The following is a 26,985-nucleotide window of genomic DNA, read 5'->3' as shown; positions in this document are numbered from 1 at the left end:
AGTGAATTCAAGTGTACATGTAAACAGTATGATAATGAACTTTAAAACTTTGTCTTCCTTTTGTGCATTCTCACACAGATAGAGATCTACAGAAAAATGAAATAAACACAGAACAAGTTATATATAATGAGATGGAAGGTAGGTACTATCTTAAATTGATTAAAATTGCTATGATTCACTGTCAGTTCATATCTAGAAAACAAAATTATTCATACCTTTGAATAATTCATTTCACCTTCCAGAAGAGCCTTGTATTATGTAGAACAATTGCACCACAATATCCTCATTTAAGCATTGTATATATTAGTCAAAACCCACAAATTTAAAAAAATAAATAAATAAAGGACTGGTGAAACAAATCAGTGATATTTGCTCAATAGAACTAAGAAGGATTATTCTAAATACTGTGCCACATAAAGGAAAATGTTTTTAATAAACATTATCAAAAATTGGATAAACTAAAAATGTATCGGCCTAATTATTACCACTACATAAAAAATACAGGGGCAGGGGGCTAAGTAAGAAGCTGGTGTTTGGTGAAATGGCAGAACACCACTGAGGTGAAGTGCAAGGCCAACTCAAGCTCAAAGTTCCTTTCCCAAATTACACGGCTGAGACAATCTGTGATTTTCAAAAACTAAAATACAGTTTGTTTAGAAATTAAAGCTCATACTTAAGCTCTCAGTGAATCTGAGGAGTAACCAAATGAGACTCAGTCATACCTGATTACATAGCAGTGCAGTGGTCAATGAACTCCAGAAGAATCTACCCCTCTGTAAGCCTAAAGCAGTGATTCTTAACCTGTCACTCAAGGTTCCTTTGGGGGTCACCTAAGGCCATCCTGTATATCATATATTTTTATTACAGTTCATAATAACAGTAAAATTATACTTATGAAATAGCAATGGAAATACTTCTAGAGTTGGGAGGCAGGGTAGCATCACAACATGAGGAGCTGTATTAAAACGTTACAGTGTTAAGGAGGATGAAAGCCACTGGTCTACAGGCTCTATTCCAGCTTTGTAATTCCATAAAATCAAGAATGTGCCCACAGTGCTGAAGCCTCAACACAATAGTGTGCACCGTGTGTACCTGCCTCCAAGCCAGTCTGCTGCAACTGCTCAGAGACATACACAGAGAAAAGGAACCAATTTAGTACCTAATGTTCTCAAAGCTTTTACAATCTACAAAATGAATCTTTATTGACAGCACGCCTCCTTCTCTTACAACTGAAAATACTAGCACTAAGTGTATAAGACACATTTAAGCAAAATTGCAGGAGCTCATGTATGGCCTGAAATCTGTCAGTGGGGAAATTACTAGTTCTTATAAAACCCCCATTGTCAACTGTTGCTGAGTGAAAAGTCACTTATGCAGTTAAGAATGTGACTAAGAAACAAGGAAAAAGAGATAATAATAAATCCCTTTCCTACAAGCAAGGTTGCCAGAATCAATTTTTCTAGATTGGCAAGTGATCACCACAGTGAATTCCCCTAGAATGCTTAGCACAGCTTTCTACTCCTGACACTCCTTTTCTTTCTTCCAAAGTTTCTGGGAATATAAGACTAATTCAATGACAAGTTAAAAAACTAAGGGACTTAGTCAAGACAACTCATATTGGATATTTAAATATATGAAAGTTAAAGAGTTCCCTGTCTTGAAAAAAAATGGTATTTAAGCATGATGGCAAATTCCAAGATAGAAAAGTAAGTTATAATTAAAAGCTATTACCAAAGTTAAAGTGGCTAGTGACACTGCAAAGCTGTCATACCCTACAGTGGCTTGTTCCCTCTAAACGGACACCAGCTCCAGTCAACCCTTGCATTTTAGGTTCAAAGTACCAAGAAATACTGGAGATCAAACCCAAGGATTTTTCTCCCTAACAGAACTGGAGTCTCACTGTCTTTCTCTACTATCTCTTTATGTCCGATAGGGTATCACATGCATTTTGTCGGCTGAGCACTGGGCATTGTGCCTGACAGACACCTGCATCCTTTTCAGAACAGCTCCAGGCAGAACAGAGGATAATCTCCTGCTCATGGAGAGGACAGTGCTGGGAGAGAGAGATGCCTGGGAGTGCAGAGACCACAGCTGGAATTCCAGGTAAAGTCCAGTTTTCAGTCCTTTACTGGACCCCTTGGTGGAATCAGGAATTAGGTGCTTCAAACTGCAAGAGGCCTTGGGTAATACACTTCCAGAAGGTCTGAAGTTCCAAATCTGAGTATTGTTTTAAATTTATCTAACTAGGGAGAGGATGGAGAAACCCTCACACAGGAACACTGTAGTGACCAATGCAAGTTGGCTCTAAAAAGAACCAATGTAACTGGTGAACTAACAACTTGGATCCATCTCTGGCAAAGGCAAATATAGCTGTACAAACTCCAGCTTGCCAGATCTCCTCCATGTGCCAAACATTTGCTTTATAGCTATACTTACCTTCATTCTGAGACTTGAGGCTTACATTTAAATGTATTCCTCTGTTCTATAGGTAGCATTGCTTTTAGGTGGCTCACAATTGATTTAGACTTAAGTTGAAGACCAGAAAATTCAAACCCAAAGGGAAAAAATACATATGCAAAGGTTGCTGTAAAAAGAGTCCAGGGAGTTGTGCAATTAAGGATCTCTTTCTTAGGGCACAACCAGCTGAGATCGAAGCAGAGAAGTGAGCAGAGACCAGCTGTGGAAGAAGATACTGATGGATCTGCCTATGCCTGAGCAATGAAAGCAAAAGTTTCCATACATCTACCCCTGAGAAGCTAAGAGGAATTAAAGCTGGAGGTGGAAAGAGAGAGGCAATAAAAAGCAGACAGCCACAGAAGTGAGCATTCATACTGAGCTTATAAACCAAACTGCATTAGGTGGAAAGTACATCCTTCCCTCTCTTCTGGCTCACATTCCCTCTGGCCTTTCTCTTGTTTTGTTTTGTTTGTTTTTAAATTTTAACTATAATTAGATATCTTGACTACTTTTTTGGAATCTATTTTTTTCTACAGTTATTTGGAGCTCCTATACCCCCAACAACAGAGAATGATTTCCCACGTTGGTTAAACAGACAAGCACAATACAACCTCACCCCACATGGTGATGCAAAGCTCAAAGAGGAGAACATGATGATACACTGAGATTCTCAGCTATGTTGGGGAAATGAGAATTTCTACAGGAAGGTGCCCTAGAATTGCAGTATATTGCCTATGGCTGTCCATGTGGTATGAAGTATGGTAATCTGTGGGGCAGTCTACCATGAGAGGAAGCCTGGTAAAATTGAGCTAGAAGCACCAGAGACCCTGGAGTGACACTAGGAGCTTCATCTGCTCCTGGCACCAGGCCTCTGTCACATAGCCACAGTTCCCTCCCATTCACAGCCCAAGTACGATGGCTTATATCAGTAACCACAGCTTTTGGTAACTGAAGCAGGAGAATTTCTGTGACTTCAAGGTGAAGCCGGGCTACAAAGGCTACCCTAGGCTACACGGTAAACTCTGCGTCAACCTTGCTCATTCCCAATGTGAACGTGACCTAGCCAACACAGGACTAGCCACAAATATATTTTTTCACTCACCCAGCAGGGAAAACTCACACTCGGCAGACTCCAACTTTTTGAGAAAAAGAGAAGTGCCATCCATGCACAACAGTACCTATTCCAACCATGTCAATAAAATTACAGTTGTTTCTTCTTGCCTATGGACAAGAAGACTACAAGGAGATGATACCAAGCCTGTAACGCTCATGCCTTGTGTTGTATGAAGTACATTAGCAATACTAGTAGTCTCTTGCCTATGGATGGATAGAGTGAAAGTCATTTATTGTAGTTCTCACCACAAGGTGATATAGCTCCATTGAATAGCTCCAACCAAGGGACGCATAGAATGACCCTGGATAAAAATCAATGAATTCCAAAACAAAATAAAAAGCCATGAATCTGGAAAAGTGACATCTGGTGAAGATGAGGAGGTTGAGGTTGACAAAGTGAGCTGTCTCTGTCAACTGTATATGAAAACAAGCAAATCACATGATCATCTTTATAAGAAAGAAAGGCTAATAATATTGAGAATGTATTATATATGTATATGAAAATGGAAAGCAAGAGTAATCAGAGTCCATTACATATATGTAAGAAAATTTTTCAAAGAATGATCTTTCAAAAACTAGCATATAACTATTTTTCCTTTCTTTACAATTTCTCAGATTTGGGATTAGTTCCAGTCCTAGTTCCTGTGGCTTCTCTCTGATACATCATGTTTACCAGCATTTCTATTCTCAGTTTAGGACAGTGGAATTTATTAAAACTAAGGTGGTTTAGGCTCCACACTACCATGGCATTGGTAACCATGAAAGTCAATAGTTGATTAACATGTGGATAGTATATACTATGCTTGTTCACTGAGCAGAGTGACAAGTGACATCCTACCTCATGAAATGGAATGGTGAAAGATTTCTTCATTTATTCAGAATCTTGTACAATATTATTACTAGAAGCATCTATTTAATGCTTCCAAAGTATGAGTAATCTTGTGATTTGAAACCACAGATAAGAAGAAACCACTATATTTGTTAACTACCACCTCCTTAGTCCCTTCTTTATCACTATCTCCACTTTCCTGTTTACTAAAGAATGCAGTACTCATCAAAATTGATTAACCAGGTCTGCTTGGGTTTATTTCTGGCTTACTTTTCTGTTCTATTGCTCCTGTCTGTCTTGGCATCAAGGCTATATCATTAAGACTGTGGGGCCGTGAAAGCAGCCTGTTTTGGTTGAATGAGGCTTGCTCCAGAGACCAAGTAGGAAACTCTACAATGGACAGAACAGTGAACCACATTCCCAGAGACAGGTGTCTGACACCACAGAGCCCCAAGCTCCATAATTCTATGACTATCAGTCATGCAGAAAAAGCTCCAAGCTCCTGGCATTCTAGCTAGACTCCACCCTCACAGTTACCTGACTATAGCCAGGTATGCTCCTTCCCACAGTTACCTGGCAACAGCAAAGTAGCCCAGCCAACTATAAAAGGAGCTTCTTGGCCCCTTCTCTCTCTCTCTTAAACTCTCACCTTTCATACTCTCATATCTAGCCCTCCTTCTTTCCCTCCCTCCCCCATTCTCTCCATGTGACCATGGCCGGTCTCCCCCTTTCTACCTTCTCTCTTTCCCTCTGCTTTTGTACAATAAAGCTCTAAAACCATAGACTGCCTCTGTTCATCAAGGTTTGCCTCTAAAGAGCTGTGTCTAACCTCCCACTGGAAGGCATTTCTGAGTTCCAGCCTTGGACCTAACCAAGGACTCTTGCCCACGTGGGAACCACCCAGCGCTCCCTCTCTCCCTGTCCTCTCTTCCCTTTAGCCCTGGGGATGATCCACCCATTTTGTTCCCAGCTCTTCTGCAGTGTCCAGTGGCATCTGGGATACCCAAGACTGAGAACCAGTTATCTCTGGCCTCAGTGAGGCCCAGAGACCTTGGAATGCCCCTTGCCCACCCCTTGGATGGCTGGGTTCAGTGGCTTCCCACACCCACCCCGGGAACACATGGAAGGCATGTGGCAGTCCTCCCATATCTGCCTGTTTTCTCCCACTCCCTTTATTCCCCCATGCCAATTTCCCTACAAAGACTGTAATAGTTTTGTACTATAAACTTAAACAGAACGTTTGGGTTTTCTCTGTGTATGGTGCTAGCATCTGCAAACAGATATTGCCTTCTGCTTCATTTACAGCTTGGATAAATTTTTACATCAGTTGCTCCTGTTGGCACTTTTAATATTGGATTAAGTAGAATTAGCGAGAGAATGAACTAATGAATGAAGGAGAGAGAATCCGTCCCTTGTACAAGACCTTAGTAAGAAAGCTTTAGTTCCTTCCCATTGGTTATATTACCTGTGGGCTTTTTCATTAGCTAATGACTTTTATTTAATTGAACAAATATTTTTATAATTTTTGAAATATAAAAATCTATATTTCAACATCTATAAGTGAATGTTGACCTTTATTAAATTCTCTTTTTGTATCTGTTAAGATGATCATGTGATTTGTTTATTTCTCATATATAAAAATCAACAGCAATACCTCTCCTGGGCATATATTCAGAAGATGTCCCAATAGGCAAGAAGGGCACAGGCTCCACTATGTTCATAGCAGCCTTATTTATAATAGCCAGAAGCTGGAAAGAACCCAGATGTCCCTCAACAGAGGAATGGATACAGAAAATGTGGTACATTTACACAATGGAGTACTACTCAGCTATTAAAAAGAATGAATTTATGAAATTCCTAGGCAAATGGATAGACCTGGAGGGCATCATCCTGAGTGAGGTAACACAATCACAAAGGAACTCACACAATATGTACTCACTGGTAAGTGGATATTAGCCCAAAACTTAGGATACCCAAGATATAAGATACAGTTTGCTAAACACATGAAACTCAAGAAGAATGAAGACTGAAGTGTGGACACTATGCTCCTCCTTACAATTGGGAACAGAACACCCATGGAAGGAGTTACAGAGACAAAGTTTGGAGCTGTGACAAAAGGATGGACCATCTAGAGACTGCCATATCCAGAGATCCATCCCATAATCAGCATCCAAACGCTGACACCATTGCATTCACTAGCAAGATTTTGCTGAAAGGACCCAGATATAGCTGTCTCTTGTGAGACTATGCCGGGGCCTAGCAAACACAGAAGTGGATGCTCACAGTCAGCTCGTGAATGGATCACAGGGCCCCCAATGGAGGAGCTGGAGAAAGTACCCAAGGAGCTGAAGGGATCCGCAACCCTATGGGTGGAACAACATTATGAACTAACCAGTACCCCGGAGCTCTTGACTCTAGCTGCATATGTATCGAAAGATGGCCTAGTCGGCCATCACTGGAAAGAGAGGCCCATTGGACATGCAAACTTTATATGCCCCAGTACAGGGGAATGGCAGGGCCAAAAAAATGGGAATGGGTGGGTAGGGAAGTACGGGGGAGGGTATGGGGGACTTTTGGGATAGCATTGGAAATGTAATTGAGGAAAAGATGTAATTAAAAAAAAAGAGATAGAGAAAGCAAAAAAAAAATCAACAAATACATTTCTTGGATAAACCAACTAATCCATGGTATGCACATTTTTTCATTTATTACTGGGTCCAGTGTGTTTCACTGAAGACTTCTGACATGTGTGTAGAGCAGAGATAGAGGCCACTAATGCTATTATATTAAAGAATTTTAAAATTCGCATTAAACTTCTGTGAGCATTTGTTAGAATTTAGCCATGAAGTCATCTGGTCTAGGCATTCATTTGTGGAAAGGTTCCTATCAGTATTATAGTCTCTTTGATCATTATCAGTCTCTTCATGTTTTCTGTTTCTGGTTGATTTCTCTTTTTTATTGATTATTTTATTTATTTACATTTCAAATGTTATCTCTCTTCCGAGTTTCTCCTCCACAGACCCCCTATCCTCTCCCCCTCCCTCCTGCTTCTATGATGGTGTTCCCCTACCCACCCACTCTTCTAACCAGGATTTATATTCCTAAGAATTGATCCATTTCATATTTATTTGCATATAATAGTACGTATTGGTCTTTTTGATCCTTCATGTTTCTGAAGCATCTGTTTTAATACATAATTTTATAGTTATGAGTTTATGGATATGTTCTCATATCAGTGGTTATGTAGAATGTTAACAACCAGATGGACTTCTTCTCAGAATTTGATGTCCTTTCCATACCACTTACCAAGGTAGGTTTGGGTTTTTTTTGTTTTGTTTTGTTTTGGATCTCCAAGAAAGGTCTTATTAAATATCTAGATCACAGTTGGTATCCAATGAAAACCTTTGGGATAAATTGTCAATCTCACAAATAAGAGATTAAATATGCTTAATAAAAGTCTTTTGCATTTCTTTTGTTTTCCTTTCTTTGGGGGGAATTGGGATATATATATATATATATATATATATATATATATATATATGCATGTATTCCTGGTTGTCCTGGAATTTACTATATTACTATATAGACCAAGCTAGTCACAAACTCACAGATATCTGCTGCCTGCTTCTACTTCGTCAGTGTTGGAATTAAGGGCATGTACCACCATGTCTGGCAGTTATATTCCTTTTCTTTAGCATGTTATGACTCTTACATTTTTTTCTTTTTCTTTTTCTTTTTTTATTGGACATTTTATTTATTTACATTTCAATTGTTATCTCCTTTCCTAGTTCCACTTCTGGAATCCCCCTATCCCATCCTCCCTACCCCTGCTTCTATGAGGGTGCTCACCCACCCACCCATCCACTCCTGCCTCTCCTATAGAAAAAGGTTGTGTTGATTTCTGCCAATGCAGAGAACTACATAATTCTAATATTCAGTTAATAGTGAAAGTAGAGAAGTGTGCTACAAAAGTGTCAGAAGTTGGACCAATTCAAAATAAAAGCTAAGCTATTTAAAACTGCTACAAATATTTAAGGTATCACTTTATTTTCCTTGGTGCTACAAGGAATCTACTTTTTTTTTAGGAATTCAATTTATAATATTCAACATATAAGCAATGTTATCCACTGTACTTGATGATGACCCAAAACAACAATATGATTGACATCAGTTCTGAGGGAGCTGGAGGAAGCAATCTAAGAAGAAAGACAGACACACACAGAGACAGAGAAGGAGATAGGAGGAAGAATAGGGGTGGCAAGAAGAACTCACATTTTTCAGTCTCAATAAAACACTGGGAAATAAAAGAATGATGATACCATCAAGACAAAAGATTTTAAATAAAGTCATGTGTCTTTGTATTTGAATGCAGCTCAATATGATGCTGATTCTCGAGAATACAGGGGCCAAAGTTGGTGTATTTTTATCTTTAAGATGTACTTTAATTCTTTCAATTAATTGAAGTGAATGATAGCTGTGGATAGCTAATGAGCTGCAGATGGCCTACTCCAAAATGGCAAGCAGAAAAACATGGCTTATCGGTTCTACCCAGAAAAGATAGGAGTTTATCTCCCTGGCTTTTCTCATAAACTCTGCTGTCTTTCTGAAATATCTCTGGCTCCATCTTCAGAGAAATAATGTGTGTGCAGCCTTGAGAAAGAGAGAGAGAGAGAAGCAATCTGAGAAGGGAAAGGCCTGTTTATTAAAGCACTCTGTGCCCACCCTTCCTCTTCAGGGCAGACCAGAGCCTAGACTGTCTGATTCCCAGAGAGACCTTATTTTGTAACCATGACTTTAAATGCAATAATATTTTTTGTAAGCTAAGAATATATTTGTACTTAAGATAAATGCATAATTTCTTTAGAAAAATATTTCTATAGTGAGTGATATTGTCGAACAGTGTGCATTCTATCAGAGATTACTGAAATGCTTTAGAAGTAGAAAAAAACAGCGAAGGGGTTATAGTGGCTAGATAGAAAGTTTAAGTATCTTATGGTAGTCATTAATCATCTTTGAAGGCCAGATCTGAACGTATAGGAGTCTACTCCAATTTAGAACTGCAAAACATTCTTCCTGTATCCTACACAAGACATTGGGTCCTGAGGATAGATTAGACTGCTGAACGGCTGCAGCAATTCAGATAACAAGCAGCAGCAAGAATAGCCAGGCTGGCTCATACAGGAGTTTTAGCTGTCAGTCACTATTTTGTACAGGTGTCACCTCTGTGAGACTCTGACTGGCATCATGACAGGTTGCAGCATCCAACCAGTTCTGCAAATTGTATGGACTTCTGTCTCAAAGATTCTTGGGTTCTGAAACAAGGAGTAGGGTATTGTTCAAGGTCAAAGTATCAAGGAGAACACAAGTCTTAGTTTTTCTCTTTCCTTTATGAGGCCCACATTGAAAGAGATTTAAACTGTTTTACTCACAATTACAGGATAGCATGGCTTTTAGTGCTACCTCATATAACAGTGCTAGAAACTTTTTATAGGATATCTTTAAAAAGCCATCTCATGATGATTCAGCAGCCACTCACAAGCAAAATTGGAAGTGCCTGGATGCCTTACTATTTCCAATAACCAAAATTTAAATCTAAGTGAGTCAATACTTATATTATTCAGGTTTTCCTATAAAAAATAATTGAAACTCCTTAAGTGTTTAGCAATGGTCCAGGAAATATAATGGAGCATGTTAAGATTTAGCAGGCTATTAATTGAGCTCTTGATAAGGATTCAAATAAAAGATGAATCAATTGCTTCTGGATATCAGCTCTCACATACATCTGCCTACTTACCAGCAGGCAGGCAGGAAAACCTAAAAGTCTATCTCTGTCATCTTATCTCTCAGCTTATGGGGAAAATCTTTGAAGGGATAGTCAGAAGTTCTCAGAGATAGCACGGGAGGATAGCTTTGCTTTCAATTCTTCCTCTGGATCATTAATTCCTGAGAATGTCACCACTACCAAATGCCAATCACTGAACATAAAAAGATAGAATTATTCACAAGATGTTTAGGTCACTTTTAGCTCTGATTTTTTTCCTCTAAAGCTGCCTTGAAAACATTCTCATTCTATTTTAAAAATGTCTTTGCAGCCACAAAAGGCTGTAGCACATGCCTGCCACTGGCTGCTGTGTAGGGAAATTCAAATTCTGGCAAACTGCTGCTTTCATCTGGTCCTTGAACAATGAGGCTGCTTGGAAATTCTCATAACATCTTAGGGAAAAATAAGACATGTCCCTAAATTTAGAAAATAAATTTAGCTTATTGCCTAAGTAAGTCTTGATATAGCTACTTACATCCCCAGAGAAAAGACAGATCCAGTGTCAACCTAACCTTCTTGAATTAAGATGACAGTGCAAATGCCATGCCTCTCTGGTGAAACCAAGCCACAACTCACATCTGATTTCTCTTGATTTCTCTGTGATAAACAATAATGGTGCCTGACAATTTAAGACCACAACCGGGGTCAGAAAAAAGAATCAATTAAATTACACAGTAGCATGCTTCAGGTTTATTTCATGGGATTTGGTTTTCCTGAAATAACTTACCTTATTTTTCAGTTGGATCCTCATTAAAATTATTGCCAGTTGACATAGCAAATCAAATAAGGGAAATTTCACAAAGCCCTGTCTCCATACGAACAGCTACAGGCAACCAACGGCTGCAAGGAAAAGAATTTACCTTCTCCAGGGATGAGCTCCTTATTAGGTTTTCCATTCACAAGTTGTCACCCTAAAAGCATGCTCATAACTACAACATTGCATGGATTCAATGGGAAATATATGTGCATATATATGTAAATATGTGTATCAAAAATTATAAAATGTCACGAATTTGAGAGTGAGTAGGGAAACATGAAAAGAGATGGATATGGGAACAAAATATAGTGTAAATATAGTACTTGTGTATAAAATCCATTAAAATTAAAGTTAAAAATTATTCTTTCTCTAGCCAATTTTACTCACAATATACAAATATGTCCCACTGTAACCACATCTAACTTTGATAATGGCTTAGCCTTCATTTGATGGTAATAATATCCCTTCTATTCTCAGTACACTCAGCCTACATCTTCCATGTGGAAGAATCAAGTAATAGCTTAGGATACCCCTCTGTCATGCTTTCACAGGGAGCATCCCACAGAGCTCATCTCACACTTGCAATTGCAACTACTACATCAGGATGCCCTGCTGGGATGGAAACTGGACAGGAGAGAGCAAGAAACAATGAGGGTTGAGTGTAAGGTGAGCTCATTCCTGTAAAGCAAACAATACATTTAGTTTATCAAGTACTCTGCCTTCTAGTTGGATCCTTTAAAGATTTGTTTTATATTTAATTATTCATATGAGGGTATATGAACTGGTGAGTGCTGAAGTCAGAGGCATTAGTTCTCCCTGGAGTGTTGTTACAAGTGGTTATGAACTGCCTAACCTGGGTGAACTCCTGTCCTCTGCATAAACATGCATGCCTAACTGCTGAATCATCTCCCAATTCCCTTGCTTTAGCTTTGCTTTTATCCATAACTAGATTTTAATATCCTTGAAATTTATCACAATACAAAGTAGCCTATATGGCTATACAAACCAGAACTATACAAACCAGTATGTGATGCTGGCTGACTCTTTAGTTCAAATTATTTCTCCTAAGAGATACTGCAATTTTTCAAATTCTCTTCAAGAGTTGTTCTAATGCAGTGGTTTCTAGTGTTAAAATTCTGTCTTCTCAGAAACCACTCCAGATGTCTATGGTATTTTGCAAGTTACTAATTTGATCTCAGTTTCTGGACGAAAGCTACCAATGTAATGCCCAGGTCCTAGAAGGGCCATATTTCCTACTTCATGCAAGTTTTCTTCCAATCATCATGACAAACACAGAATATAAAGGAAGCAGTATCTCAGGTTGTTTTGAAGGTCTGGTCAATCTGTCTTCAACATAACTAGAAGCAAAATCTGCTCATTATAATTCTAAATGATCAAAATATTGCTAGGGCTTTGGAAAACCAGGGCTCTGGGAAGAAATGCCCTGATTGGAGTTCTAAAATTCAGGGCATTAGCTCACTATACAAGGTAAATCACTGTATGAGATGATGTCTTGTATTCCAAAAGACATAAAGCTCTCTGCTCTAGGGATGATGGTCCTTGAAGATTTAGGCTGCCCAAAATTCCTCCATAAAAGACCTACTTAGATAACACAGATGAGTATTGAGGCACCTCCAGTGAGGAGAGTGATGTTGGTTGTCTTTCCAATATGGGAAATATATGTCAATAAAAGAAAAAAAATACAAGGACCCTTTTCAAAACACATCTTTGTAACAATTATTGTTGATGAAAATGTCAAAAAAAAACCTAGGAAGCTTCTCTTATCAGATTTAGATTTAGAACATCTGTTTTTCAGCAGGGCGAGTGGTGGCACCTGCCTTTAATCTCAGCACTCCCGGAGGCAGAGGCAGGCGGATTTCTGAGTTCAAGGCCAGCCTGGTCTACAAAGTGAGCTCCAGGATAGCCAGGGCTATACAGAGAAACCCTGTCTCAACACCCCCCCCCCAAAAAAAAACCAAGAAAATATGTTTTTCCTTACATGAATCAAAATGACAAGATATGACATTAGAGGTGCTCATCTAAAATCCCAAACTGGCTCTATAGTTAATATAGCCAGGATGCTTACAAACTGTAACAGTTTATAACACTCTGATGACTACTGACATGGATATAATAATCCTAGCCAGCATATAAGAACCACCCTATGATCTTCTTAAGCCCCTAAGTCATTCTCTTCCAGATGTATCTTCAGAAACCCCAAAAAGCAAATATATATAGCACTAGAACTACACTTAGCTATTATCTCTTTAAGAAGTCCATACTTGTTCTCTTAGGGTGTTCTTACTTCTCTCCTGAGTGTTCCTTTCTACTAATCCTGTGTTTAAGTTATATATCTTGGTATATATCTATTAGTAACTGCCACCCTGCTTAAAAAAAAAAAACATTTAATCTATCCATTCTTTTGTTTGCAGCTAATAAAAGTCCTTTGTCATACAATATATATTTTACTATTTTACTCATTTTTGAAGGGCATACAGCATATGGTTACAGTCATAGGATTACATATAGACTAAAATGTAGGTACTATTTCATACATTTATATAGATAAACCTTATTAGAATAATTTCGTAGGTTTATTGATTTGTCTCCTATTCATTTAGAAAAATTAGATAATTCTGTCTTTTGATAAATTCAGACATTTTCAACACTGTCGCAATATTGACATTTTAAGCCAGACCATACTAGTTCGTTTGTGGATAGGCTGGTGCTGTATATATTTTGATGCTAATTCCACTCTCCTGGTAGAAGTTGTGGACAGGGAGTGAGTCACATACTAAGGTGACTTCCCTAAGGTGAAGCGATCCCCTAATGAATAAAGGAACCAATCACTGGGCGAGTAGGAGGGACTTCCGGGTTTGACAGAGGATGAGAAGAAGCAGGAGAGAGTTAGGTCCTTTTAGACAGAGATAGTATGAGGACAAGATGTAGCCACAAGTATCTCCTGGTTTCAATGGTGGATCAGTCAGGATTGGTCACCAGAGGATTTAGATTTAAAAAGGCTCAAAAGATTAGAATTTTAGTTGTTGCACCCAGAGATTGAATTACTGTTGTTTCTGAATTAAGTTTGTGTTGTGTTTTCCTTCATGCAGTGGCTCATCTGGGTTCAAGAGAGAAAGGTATGGTGGCAAAGCATGGGTTTGCCTGGGTTTGCCTGAGCTGTACCAGGAAGGCTGTGGGGGATTTGAAGCACAGGGTTGGCATGGTAGTGACCTACCAGTGGGAACCTAGAAAGCAGGGTGGAAAGATTGTAGAGTTCTGAGTCAGTCTTCAAGAGATGAAAACAGTTCCATCAGTGCCCACCAGTGCATAACTGGCCAGGCCACTGGGGCAGAGGCACAAGCACGGGAACATGCTGGTTTGATTTTTAATATTTCTTGAAACAAGAGCCTCACTGGAGAAATGAATGAGTAAAAATGGGCCTTGTAGTTCTATTACCTAACACTGCTTCTAAATTTTTCTTAGCCTCCTTACTGAAGATGATGCAGTATGATCAGATCCATCAAAATGTTCCTATCACCATGTTGGCCCCAGCATGACTGACTACACCCCTTAAAACTGTAAACTAAAATAAGTCTTGTCTCCCTAAGTTTGCTTCTTGGCAGGTATTGGATCATACAGAAAAAAAGCAACTAATTTGGTGTTTGACCTATGCATTTATATTCATTTAGCTTTCATCTACCAGAAGGCAGCAGCACCACTCCATTTGTGCCAAACTACCAACAGCTGTTTTCAGATATTGCCACATATGCCCTAAGGAGAGATGTTGAGCCACCCTGCCTGAGAATCATTACTTTAGTGCTAGTGTGGAAAAAAGCTAAATGAACAGAGTTGCAGAAAAATTCCGACCCTATAGGCTCTGCCACAATTCATATCCTGGATTCTTTTAAAAGTCATCAGAGAACTCTAGATATCATCACCTTCTGCTACATTTTGGGTGTCATAATGATCATCCTTTACCATATGGATTTCCAATAGAGACACTGTAGTTTATAACAACAACAACAACAACAAAAAACTACAAAGAAATGGAACCCAAGTCCTGCTCACAGAACCTCAAGCTAGCAGTCAGAATTACCACCAGGCAAACAGTCCCAGAGCCAAGGCTTTATTCTTTAGTCTTACTGAGTTCTTTAGTTTTCATGGATTAAAATTCAGTCTCTATTTTCAGTGACATTGAAGCAGGCATTCTGTCTCTGCTCCCTGATGAAGAAGCCATGCTGATCATCATAGCATAGGGCCAATCCTGATTGTTACATCCTAGAACCCAGGAGCCCACCAGGAAGAGAGAGCTGGCCTCTGTTGACTTGCAGCCCTTGATAGCTCTGAACTGTCCACAACTCATCAAGATGAACTAACACACTAATTAGAAACAGCAGCCCACTCTGCTACCATCTGTGTGGCTCATGATGTTATGGGAGATGGGCAAAGAACTCAGGCCATGAGTGGGCTTATTAGTGATCATTAGCATATGTGCCTGCAGCTGTGTACCTGCTTTGGTTGGACATGGCATCAGCCAGTGTTTCTTTCCCTATAGCTAGGATATCAAGGGCCACACAGAATCCTGTCTATCATAAACCTGAGCAAACACATGAGCTACCACACTGTCTTACCCCTGCTATTATACTTCAAATACTTTCACAAATCTCTCTCCCCATCTCATAGATGTTATTTGTAGGGCAGTGGATCATGCCACCAGACAGAAAACTGGTAAGGTCTAGCAGATTCAGGAACCCCATCAATTCTCATAATTGAAAATGTTAGGCATTTACATCTACTCCCGCCCAGGTTCCTGTACTGGAACAGATGACCATGATACCCCATTGAGAGGACTGTGACAAGCAAACATATAGGGACAGTACCTCAAGTCTTTCCCATGCAGATGAGGCATCCCTAACATTTCTGACTGTGCCAATAGAAATCATCTGTCTCTATATCCCACCTAACCCCCAAATGTATATAAGTTCCTATCCACAAGCGATAAAGGGCAGTTATTTCACCAAAGATTGTCTGAGAGTGCCTGTCTCTTTGAGCTGTAACACTCCAGGGAAGAGTTTTCTCTCCTGAAGCTCTCTTCTCTGGATCTCAACCTGGCCCAATTATCTGGGTCCATGCCTTTGACTGCAGCCACTTCCCACTCTGGGGCCTGCCCCAACCTTGGCTTGTAGCTGCATGCTGCATCTAGCTGCCTGTCACCAAATCAGCAGCAGCAGCAGCAATGGGAGAGGCCTGGCAACCTGCCTTGCTCCTGCTTTCCTTCAGAGTGCTGTAATACTTTGCTTGTCCTGGTCATGCCCAAGCCCCTCAAGACTCCAGCTGGGAAAAGGATTCCCTGCCAGTTGACACTCAGTATGCATACCAGCAGTTATTCAGAGAAGATAGGACTTTCTGGCTCAGAGTTGCTCCTGGACCTACCATCTTGGTCTTTCCCTGGAGCTTATTGACAATACAGAATCCCAGGGTCCAGTCAGAGTATTGGGCCTGAACCTACATTGTAAGAAAAATTCCAGTTGATTCAAGATCACACTTAAGCTAGAGACATTTCCATTTGGCTAAGAGACAAACATTGTATACTTTTCCTTGTGATATGCAGTGGTCTTAATATAACTTCTACTGTAAGTAATTGTTATAGGTTAAATGGCTAACTATTCTCCAACCTTTCTAAAAATTCATATAACAAACTCCTAATAGATGATATCGCAGCTAAGACCTCATTTGAAAACATAGTCATGTGGATATAATTAAGGTACAGTTCCACTGGACTGGAGTGGATCCCTAATCCATGATGCCCAAGAAATGGGCTCATAGAATGGAACACAGAGGAAGGACATTATATGAACATGTAGGTAAGGTTTGGGAGGGTTAGAGAGATGCTTCTACGGGGCAGGGAATACTATTAATTACCAGCAAGTCCTGCAAGACTTGGGGAATCAAGAAACAAGTTCTTCAAAGTGTCAGGAAGAACCTATACTGACCATGCCTTGACTTTAGACTTTCAGCCTTCATAACTCTGTGTGTGTGTGTGTGTGTGTGTGTGTGTGTGTGTGTGTGTGTGTGTGTGTGTGTGTGTGTGTGTGTGTGTGTGTGTGTGTGTGTGTATGAGAGAGAGAGAGAGAGAGAGAGAGAGCGAGAAAGAGATACATAGATACATAGATACACAGATACACAGATACATAGATACATAAGTACGTAGATACATAGATAGATATGTCTCTGTTCTACCAGCCTATGATACTTTGTTAAAGCAGTCATCTTGTGAGTATTGACTCCATGGGCTTGAAAAAGTCAACACTTACAATATCTTCTCAGAAGTACTGTTGTTTTATAAATTTAAGAAGGAATATGAGCATCTACCCATCAACTAAAATCATAGAAGAGGGGAAGGAGGATTCAGGAGCTTTCCTTCTGCTGTGTATTCTGCCATATGCTTTCTTCAACATGGAGTGTCAGGTAGCTTCTCTTTGGGACTTTATGGCTGTCCTCTAACCCTTTTTTATTAGATTTTTTTCTTTTTTTACATTTCAAATGCTATTTAAAAAGTCCCCCATACCCTCCCAACCCCCACTCCCCTACCCACCCACTCCCACTTCTTGGCCCTGGTGTTCCCCTATACTGAGGCATATAAAGTTTGCAAGACCAATGGGCCTCTCTTTCCAGTGATGGCTGACTAGGCCATCTTTTGATACATATGCAGCTAGAGACATGAACTCCGGGGGGTACTGGTTAGTTCATATTGTTGTTCCACCAATAGGGTTGCAGACCCCTTTAGCTCCTTGGGTACTTTCTCTAGCTCCTCCATTGGGGGCCCTGTGTTTCATCCAATAACTGACTGTGAGCATCCACTTCTGTGTTTGCCAGGCACCAGCATAGCCTCACAAGAGACAGCTATATCTAGAGTCCTTTCAGCAAAATCTTGCTAGTGTATGCAATGGCGTCTGCGTGTGGAGGCTGATTATGGGATGGATCCCTGGGTATGGCAGTCTCTAGATGGTCCATCCTTTCATCTCATCTCCAAACTTTGTCTCTGTAACTCCTTCCATGGGTGTTTTGTTCCCAATTCTAAGAAGGGGCAAAGTGACCATACTTTGGTCTTCGTTCTTCTTGAGTTTCATGTGTTTTGCAACTTGTGTCTTGGGTATTCTAAGTTTCTGGGTTAATATCCACTTATCAGTGAGTACATATCATGTGAGTTCTTTTGTGATTGGGTTACCTCTCTCAGGATGATACCCTGCAGGTCCATCCATTTGCCTAGGAATTTCATAAATTCATTTTTCTTAATAGCTGAGTAGTACTCCATTGTGTAAATGTACCACATTTTCTGTATCCATTACTCTGTTGAGGGGCATCTGGGTTCTTTCCAGCTTCTGGCTATTATAAATAAGGCTGCTGTGAACATAGTAGAGCATGTGTCCTTCTTACCAGTTGGAACATCTTCTGTATATATGCCCAGGAGAGGTATTTCTGGATCCTCCAGTAGTACTATGTCCAATTTTCTGAGGAACTGCCAGACCGTTTGCCAGAGTGGTTGTACCAGCTTGCAATTCCACCAACAATGGAAGAGTGTTCCTCTTTCTCCATATCCTCACCAGCATCTGCTGTCACCTGAATTTTTTATCTTAGCCATTCTGACTGGTGTGAGGTGGAATCTCAGGGTTGTTTTGATTTGCATTTCCCTGATGATTCAGGACCCAACATTTTGCTGCTTACAATTTTTTTGTATCATTCCATTTGTTTACATCTTAAATGATATCCCACTTATCAATTACCTCTCCACAAAATCCACATTCCACATCTGTCCTTCCCCTTCCCCTTGCCTGTATGAGAGAGCTTCCCCATCCACCTATACTCTCCCTCCCTGGACCAAGGGCCTCCCCTCCCATTGCTGTCAGACATGGCCATCCTCTGCTACTTACATATCTGGAGCCATGGATCCCTCCAGATTCTCTCCTTGTTTGGTGGTCTAGACTCTGGGAGAACTGGGTGGTCAGGCCAGCCTATGTTGTTCTTCCAATGGGATTGTAATTCCCTCTGCTCCTCCAGTCCTTCTGCCAGTTCCCCTACCAGGTTCTCTTAGCTCAGTCTGATGGTTGGCTCTAAGCATCCACATCTGCATTAGTCAGTTGCAGGCCGAACCTCCCAAAGAACCTCCACACTAGGTGCCTGTCATCAAGCTCCTAATGACCATGACAATAGTGTTGGGTTTGGTGGCATGATGGATCCCCAGGTGGGACAGTCCCTGCTTGGCCCTTCCTTCAGTCTCTGTTCTGTTTTTGTTCTTCCTTTGGACAGGAACATGTCTGGGTTAAAAACTTTGAGATGGGTGGGTGGCCCCATCACTTGACCAGGGGATGTGTATCTACTAGAAGTAGTCTCAACAGGTTCCCCCTTCTCTGTACATTTCCACTAAAGTCATCCCCGTTAGGTTCTGGGAGTCTCACATTTCTCTGGTGTCTGGGACCCTCCAGTGGCTATCCCCAGTTCCTCATCCCCCCCCCCCTACATATTTTATGCTATTTCCTGACCCTCTGTACCTCTGACATCTCCTCTAGTTCCTGATACCGCTCTCCTTATTCCCTCCCCCTCCCTGCCGAGATCCTCTCTCCCTCTACCTCCCACAATCACAGTCCTCTTGTTTCCCCCCTCAATGCAAGACTGAAGCATCCACACACTGGTCTTCCTTCCTTCTAAGCTCCATATGGTCTGTAGGTTGTATCATGGGCATTGTGAGCTTTCGGGCTAATATTCACTTATTAGTGAGCACATACCATGTGTGTTATTTTGTGTCTGGGTTATATAACTCAGGATGATATTTTCTAGTTCCATCCATTTGCCTGCAAAGTTCATGAACTCATTGTTTTTAATTGCTGCATATACTCCATTGCGTATATGTATCACATTCACTATATCCATTCTTGTCCTCTAACCATTTGAGAATTGTTTTTGCATTTGTTTTGTCTACATTTTTCAGGCTCTCATAATGATGTATTTTCTCTAATGGAGTGATACCTCCAAGAAGAATGAAACAAAAAGTTGTCATTTTAGTGATAGGTAAAGTATAGAGCCAAGTTATTCTGACATGGAACAACATGTCATCCACCAGCAGTTGTAGCTTTCAGAGTACTGATTAGAGCACTTTATCAAATGACAGTAAGACTTCAACATGATGGCCAAAGGAGGTGTTGTAGAATCTGTGGCTATCAGGCATCCAAAACAGGAACTTTCCTCTACCAGCCAGACCCACATGGGTACTATGAGTAAAATGGAAAGTTCTCAAAGGTGCCCAAGCCTGTCAGTATTTTAACTCTCCTGCACCTGTTTCCTCCAGCATGAAACATCCTAGGATTTTTAAGAGGCTCTAGTGATGCACAGGCACTTAATTTAGTAGGTAAGGGCCACATTGTCTTTTTCAGAGGCCTTCAGAGACCCTCTAGAAGAGCTGTCCCTGTTTCTGCAGTTCTGCCAGCAAAACCTGCCCTTAGGACAAGACTCTAGGAAAATAGTAGGCCCTAAACAATGACCACTTAACAGCTGGCCTTTCAGGACCACACCCATCACATTCCAACAGCCCCTACTCTAGTTATCCCCTCTAAGAAAATGACCTTAAACAAATCTTGTCCATTACAAACCTAACCTTAGACGGGCTCATGTATATTATAATCTAGTACTCAGAGATCTCAAGGATCCAACTCCCTAAACACTCAGCTCATTGAATTGTGTAGCCTGGCTTCATTAAACTTAGCCACAGGCTATACTTACATGATTCCATTTTCTTCCTATTGTTTCAAATGACCTAACAGTTGCCTTAAGATTTGATATGTTCCATAACCTAAATGTGCAAAAGGAAGCATGACTTATTACCATGCATATAAATTATTCTCTGTTCAGTTTCCTGCCAACAACCTCTATTGTAATAGTAAAAGATCCAGAACATGATCATACTTTCTTTCCTTGTTCACAGTCTAAAACAGGTTCTGGAAGGGAGCATGTGCTAGCTTAGGGAGCCTTAGTTATGATGTCCAGTGGGTAGAACCAACTGACCCTGAAGCCTTGATAATGAAGAAACAGTAGATATTTTGCTCTTGAGGAAAAAAAATACAATTGGAAAAAAAAAAAACGACCATAAATCCAACCAACTTGAGAATGGAGTTAAATCCAATCAAAACCATTGACATCTTTGAATGATTAATTCTTTTACATTCCTGGACCTATGATCGTCTGGGCACGTTAACCCTAAAAGCATTGTCCTTGGACTCCCACAGTTTACATCAAAACTCAACATTTTAAAGTGTTCTACCTTTTAAAACATATTTCATTGCCTATATAAGATTGTCCTATTTATATACTCAGTTACATTTTTTATGAAACTTGTTTTCCTAGCACAGAGACATAAACTATTGAGGCAGAAAGATACTTTCGAGCAAAATGTCAAAAAATAGCATGAATCAAAATCGTGTTGAATGTTTGAGGTCTTTTATCTATGGCACTTCAAACAGTATTTTTCTTCATAGGATATATTTAAGTTTGTCAGCAGGGAGACTCTCATAATACTAGATATCATTGGGTTTCCTGAGTAGTCAACAACTTCAGCAGTGCCAAAATTGATATCCTGAGTCACTTCCCCTTGGAGCACTGAGTGATCAGATGCTCCAAGCATCCTTTCTACAAGGCAATGGAGTCTGTTTGGCTTGTCATAGTTAGACTCTCTACCTAGGGGGTATGCTGCTTGTCTGGTATATCTGATCTCCCCTTCTGAGCCTAGTGTCCTAAACTGGCTTTGGGAGGTGTCTCTACAGACAAATGCCTGGTTCCTCTTCATATTTTTTTTTGGGTACACCTTACTAATCCTTTCACATAACAGGGTGGGTTCTCATTGTTTTCTGTATATGTTTGCAAGGTAAAAGGCAGGTAAAAGGCCTTCCCTCACCCACATTTACTTTCCTTACATATTTTCTTCCATTTCCCTCATCTTCATTCTTAGAATGTGGAATGCTTTCTGGTGCTTTCTATAATTGACAGCTTTTACTTTTTTTTCTTTACTATAAAAGTTGAATTGTTTTAAAATTACAGGTATGCTATAACCTAAAAGATACCTCTGCATTTTCTAACTTGCCAAATAAACCTAATCATTCCTACAAAGTACCTCAAGTATGGAGGCCTGAGGCTGTCTGCAGAATGGAAACTCTAATTGGGAGACCCCCAAATTGATCTCAACTCTGAAGCTATCTATACCAAGTCATTGGCCTAGAGTCTTGGGCCAATGTTCATCTCTCTGTCCTCTGGTACCCATGAAATGATACAAGCAAACTTCAATTTTGGAGATCATACAAACTGCTAATATATTCTACATACTATACAAATGGAAACCTTCAAAATTGCTTACACCAAAGGAATAGTTATACTGTGAAGTCTATGTATCAGATACAACATTATATAGTGTAAAAGATATGACAGCAAATTACTTCTGCAGGGAGTGAAGTGGGGAACATGAAGGAATGTGGAATAAGAAGAGTGTAGATGATATATTCATGCTGTACCCATGTATGAAATTCTCAAAAAAAATAGTTAGGTGTACACTGCTCTTTAGAAATTCTATATCAATCTACTTTCTAAATATTCATGTGAAAATCAATTTCAGTCACAAAACAACACACAAGAGATGAGTTTGGAGCTTACAATTCTATATGATTCCATTTGCTTCTGAGAAAACACCTTACAAACTCAGCACACATTCTGTTACCAGAACTCCTAACCAAGACATGTAATTAAGATTTAAAACTTATATTTCTACAGTGTTGTTTACAAGTCTAGAGACTGAGACCAGTGATTAATGTTTTGAGTTAATAGCTTGGAGGACAGAGACATCTGTCAACTTTTAACAATAGCTCTCTAGAATAAAATGCTTTACCTGGAGACAATAACTAATGAATGTCACATTCATTCCTGTGCCTTTCTCAAACTGAACTGTGTAGCTGCCTATGGGTATATGACATTTTAAGTTAGCTCTGCTATCTAAAATAGAGGGAGGGGGAACCTCCTGGACAGAGTTATAAGTCTGATCATAAATTTGATATTCAACTATTATTTTGTCTATTTCCAAAAAGTTAATTCATATAGAACTCAAAGCTTTAACACAAAGTAACCCATTAATAAATTCACCAAGTCTCTGAAAAATATACACATGAGCACAACTTTCTGTAAGATGGCATGCAACCCTGAAAATGTGGTGCTCAGATGTCTGATCTCTAAAGGGTACAATCCAATCCTACATAAAATGTACTGCCAACCCACTCCATGCTCCTCCCACTGCTCCTTTAGAGTAGCTTTGAAAAAATGTCACAGTTGCTTTTTAGATAGAAAGTCCTGATGGTAAAAAAGTAATGGCATGTGTATCAGAGCCTGAGGTGTGACCAAATGGCTGTAATTTAGGGATCTCCAATGAGGCATATCCAAGGCCAAAGCACTTCACAGCAGCTGGGGAAGCCCTGAATGAATGAGGGAATGAGGATATACATTTAGTTGTGTTTGCCCCATCAATGAAATGAGGTTGGTGGTGCAACATAAAATACCAGACTTTTGGAAGAACTACACCAAGCAGTGAATGTAAAGTTTCTCAGAAGAGTGTGTGTGTGTGTGTCTGTGTGTGTGTGTGTGTGTGTGTGTGTGTTTATACAGTGCACAGTAATTATTATTTGTGATGCTTGGGTCCATATAACAGGTCCTAGGCCATATGCTATAGTGGTCTCTGTCCAGTCTCCTCTCCAAATGCCTCTTCTCCCCCTCTGTGGAATGTTCCACACTCATACTCACTATCATCTTGTTGCTTCCCTGCGGCCTCTAGTTACCAGCTATTCTTCACTTGACACACGTCTTATACTTGTGCTTCCCAAAGGAGTATGAGCAAACTCCAGAGGAAAAGTTCCATTTTACACATACATTATAAAGCCACAGGTTTTTCAAATCCAGACCAGGGGAACATACATCAGATGTGTTCATCACCTATGGGAAACAGAACCGTGGCCTATTCCATTGTCATCTCCCAGACATAGCATGGTTTGGGTATATATCAAAGAAGAACAGTGTTCTATATACCTAAGGACCTATGTGTAGGTCTGGTCACCAGCACTAAAATAAAATTGCAAATATATTTAACTATCCCCACCTTACTGTATAACTATAATTGACATAGTTGTAGGTACTGAATTACAACTAGCCAGAAGATCAACTGTTATACTTCACAGGTAGTTAAATGATTAACTTTGATTCTGAAATTTCTTTACACCATTCTGAGCAATTTTCTGAAGACTTTGAAATAGCAGTGGATTATTTTACCATTGCCCAGAGCTAAATAGATGGCCGCTTCTCCTGTGATAATTCACTTGCTCCAAATGTAAGTCAACATCCTCTTCCCTCATGGTAAAGTTTTGATTTTTTTTAGTTTAATGAAATAATGATTTAATTGAGGAAACTAGATTATATTCTAGCTTAAGTTCCTTGTGGTTTTGCACACAGGTATATTCAGTCACCAGAGCTCATGCTACATGTCAGTACCTTAAAAATGATGTCTTTCTCACCAATTAACTCAGAAATACCCCATGATAACCCATAACAGTGGTGCTATCATGACCTGTTTTTTCTTCTTGTCCTATACTTCCATATAAATATGTACACTGAAACCTCAATAAACATTTCCAACAATCTGTAGCCCCATGGAGCATTCAGGAATTTACTGAGCAAAAGACTTTAAGGCCTCAGCCACTTATATTCAGTAAGTTGTATTGGGGTCCTGCAATTTGTATCCTTAACAAGGATATCAAATAATCTTCGTGCTAGTAATCTTGATAAACACTGCCTATCTGGTTATGCTGTAAGAGCAAAGGGACCACTTATGATTCATATGAAGAGGTGTTCTCTCTGTTACATGCAGAACAGCAGAAATAATTCTTAATGAGAAAGAAAGAGGCCAATCTTCAGGCCAAGGACAAGGTGAATATTATCAGCATCTTCAGAATTCTAGACAGAAAAATAGAGTATATATTATATTATTTTCCTTTTATTGTTCAGCACAATCCTCACTGAGATAAGATGTTACAATTCATTTTCACCGTGAGATTCTTTGCTGTAATGATGAGTCATTCTGATTAATTTTTCTATGAGTAATGATTTCCCATAGAACATTTTTATCTTTACAAAATATTGTTTATTTTATATCATTTTGTTTATGCTCTTCTGTTCTATACATAGCAAATTTCCTAAATAGTAATATGGGATGGGTTTTTTTGAGGCTATAATTATATCATGTCATCCTTTTCTTTCCTTACTGTGAGTTCTCCCATCTCCCATACAACCCTCCTTTCTCTCTTTTAAATTCATAGCCTATTTTTCATTAACTGTTGTCACAATCATATCTTTTTTCTAAACATAACTTACTCCATCTATATAATGTCATTGCATGTGTATTTTCCATGCTGACCACTTTGTATTAGATAATCAACTGATGTGCTCTTCCTGGAGAAGACTATTTCTTTTACTCTCAACATTCCTTAGTGTCTGTGATTCTTTGTGTATAGTTGAGTCCTCATTGGCTTTCTCCTATCTACTTTGGTGAGTCTATTGCTATTATCTTTGTTTCAGCACTGTTTAGACAGTCATATCAGCGACACTTCGTGAGTATGGCTTCTGACTTTACTAGGAGACACAGTGTCACAGCAAACTCCTGACCCTCTGACTCTGAATATCTTTCTACTCCCTTATCCAAAATATCCCCTCAGCCCTCAGTTCAGGAGTGTTGTAGATATATACCTTGGAACTACACTCTGCATTTTGGTTGGTTATGGTTTTCCTGTTTGGTCTCCATCTGTTTTGAGAAGAAGTTTCCTTGATAAAGGGTGGAGACCACATTTATCTGTAGGTATAGCAACAGATGTTTGGGATATAGTCACAGATTGTGCTGATTTAGTGATCCTGGTGATTCTGAAAATATCTTGTATTTCCAATGATACTGTATTTGGTGAGTTTTATCATGTAAGACTGGGCTGGTGATCTAGTTCAAAACACTTACCTCTGTTTATTTTATGTGACCTTCTTTTGGGGGGCTGGACAGCTATTCACAGGGATCCTTTATATGCAGGATCTGTGGCCATGATATATGCCCTTCCTCGTTCATGGTCTTTACCTTCCAATCCCTACTCATTGTACAAGTTTTAGTATGAAAATATCCTACTCTCAAATTAGATACCCCCTTTTGTCATTCCCAGAGGATACTACTTGACATACTGGTACAGTCTTCATCTTAACCACTAACCTATGTGGAGGAAAAGTGGATTATATGGATATGTTGACAGAACTGGCACAGAATACATAGTCACAATTAAATGACTGTCAACAGAATGAAAAAAAAACTTAATGCTAGATTCAGGCTTCACAACTCAGGCTATGACTGACAATGACAATTTTCTCTCATTCTCTGGATTTCTTCTACCCTTCAAAAGTCACATCTCTGAGGCTTCAGCATACATTTTGTCATAAATAAGTTTCTAAAAACTATCCCCTGATCTGTGTGGAGTTTCTGAGGCACAAAATCCATGGAAGAAATCATCTTTAAGACAAGAGAAATCGATCTTGGTGCCAGGACTCCACCGAACTTAGGAACTTAGTCTGCACAGGTGAGAGTGTGCACCACAGAGGCAGACAGCTTCTGGGACAGGCGGGAGCCACAGAGCCACTGAGGCAGCACCCTTTTGGGGCCTCAGACATCCAGCACCCTCCCAGCCGGAGGACAGTGGCCCGCCCTGCACGGGAGCCCTCTGCGTGAGGAGAAGGGAGTGCCATCTTGGTGCTGGGACTCCGCTGAACTTAGGAACTTAGTCTGCATAGGTGAGAGTGTGCACCACAGAGGCAGACAGCTTCTGGGACAGACGGGAGCCACAGAGCCTCTGAGGCAGCACCCTTTTGGGGCCGCAGACATCCAGCACCCTCCCAACCAGAGGACAG

Source organism: Mus caroli, chromosome 11, assembly GCF_900094665.2.
Source record: "Mus caroli chromosome 11, CAROLI_EIJ_v1.1, whole genome shotgun sequence".
NCBI lineage: Eukaryota > Metazoa > Chordata > Mammalia > Rodentia > Muridae > Mus > Mus caroli.
This window is presented reverse-complemented; position numbering follows the sequence as displayed.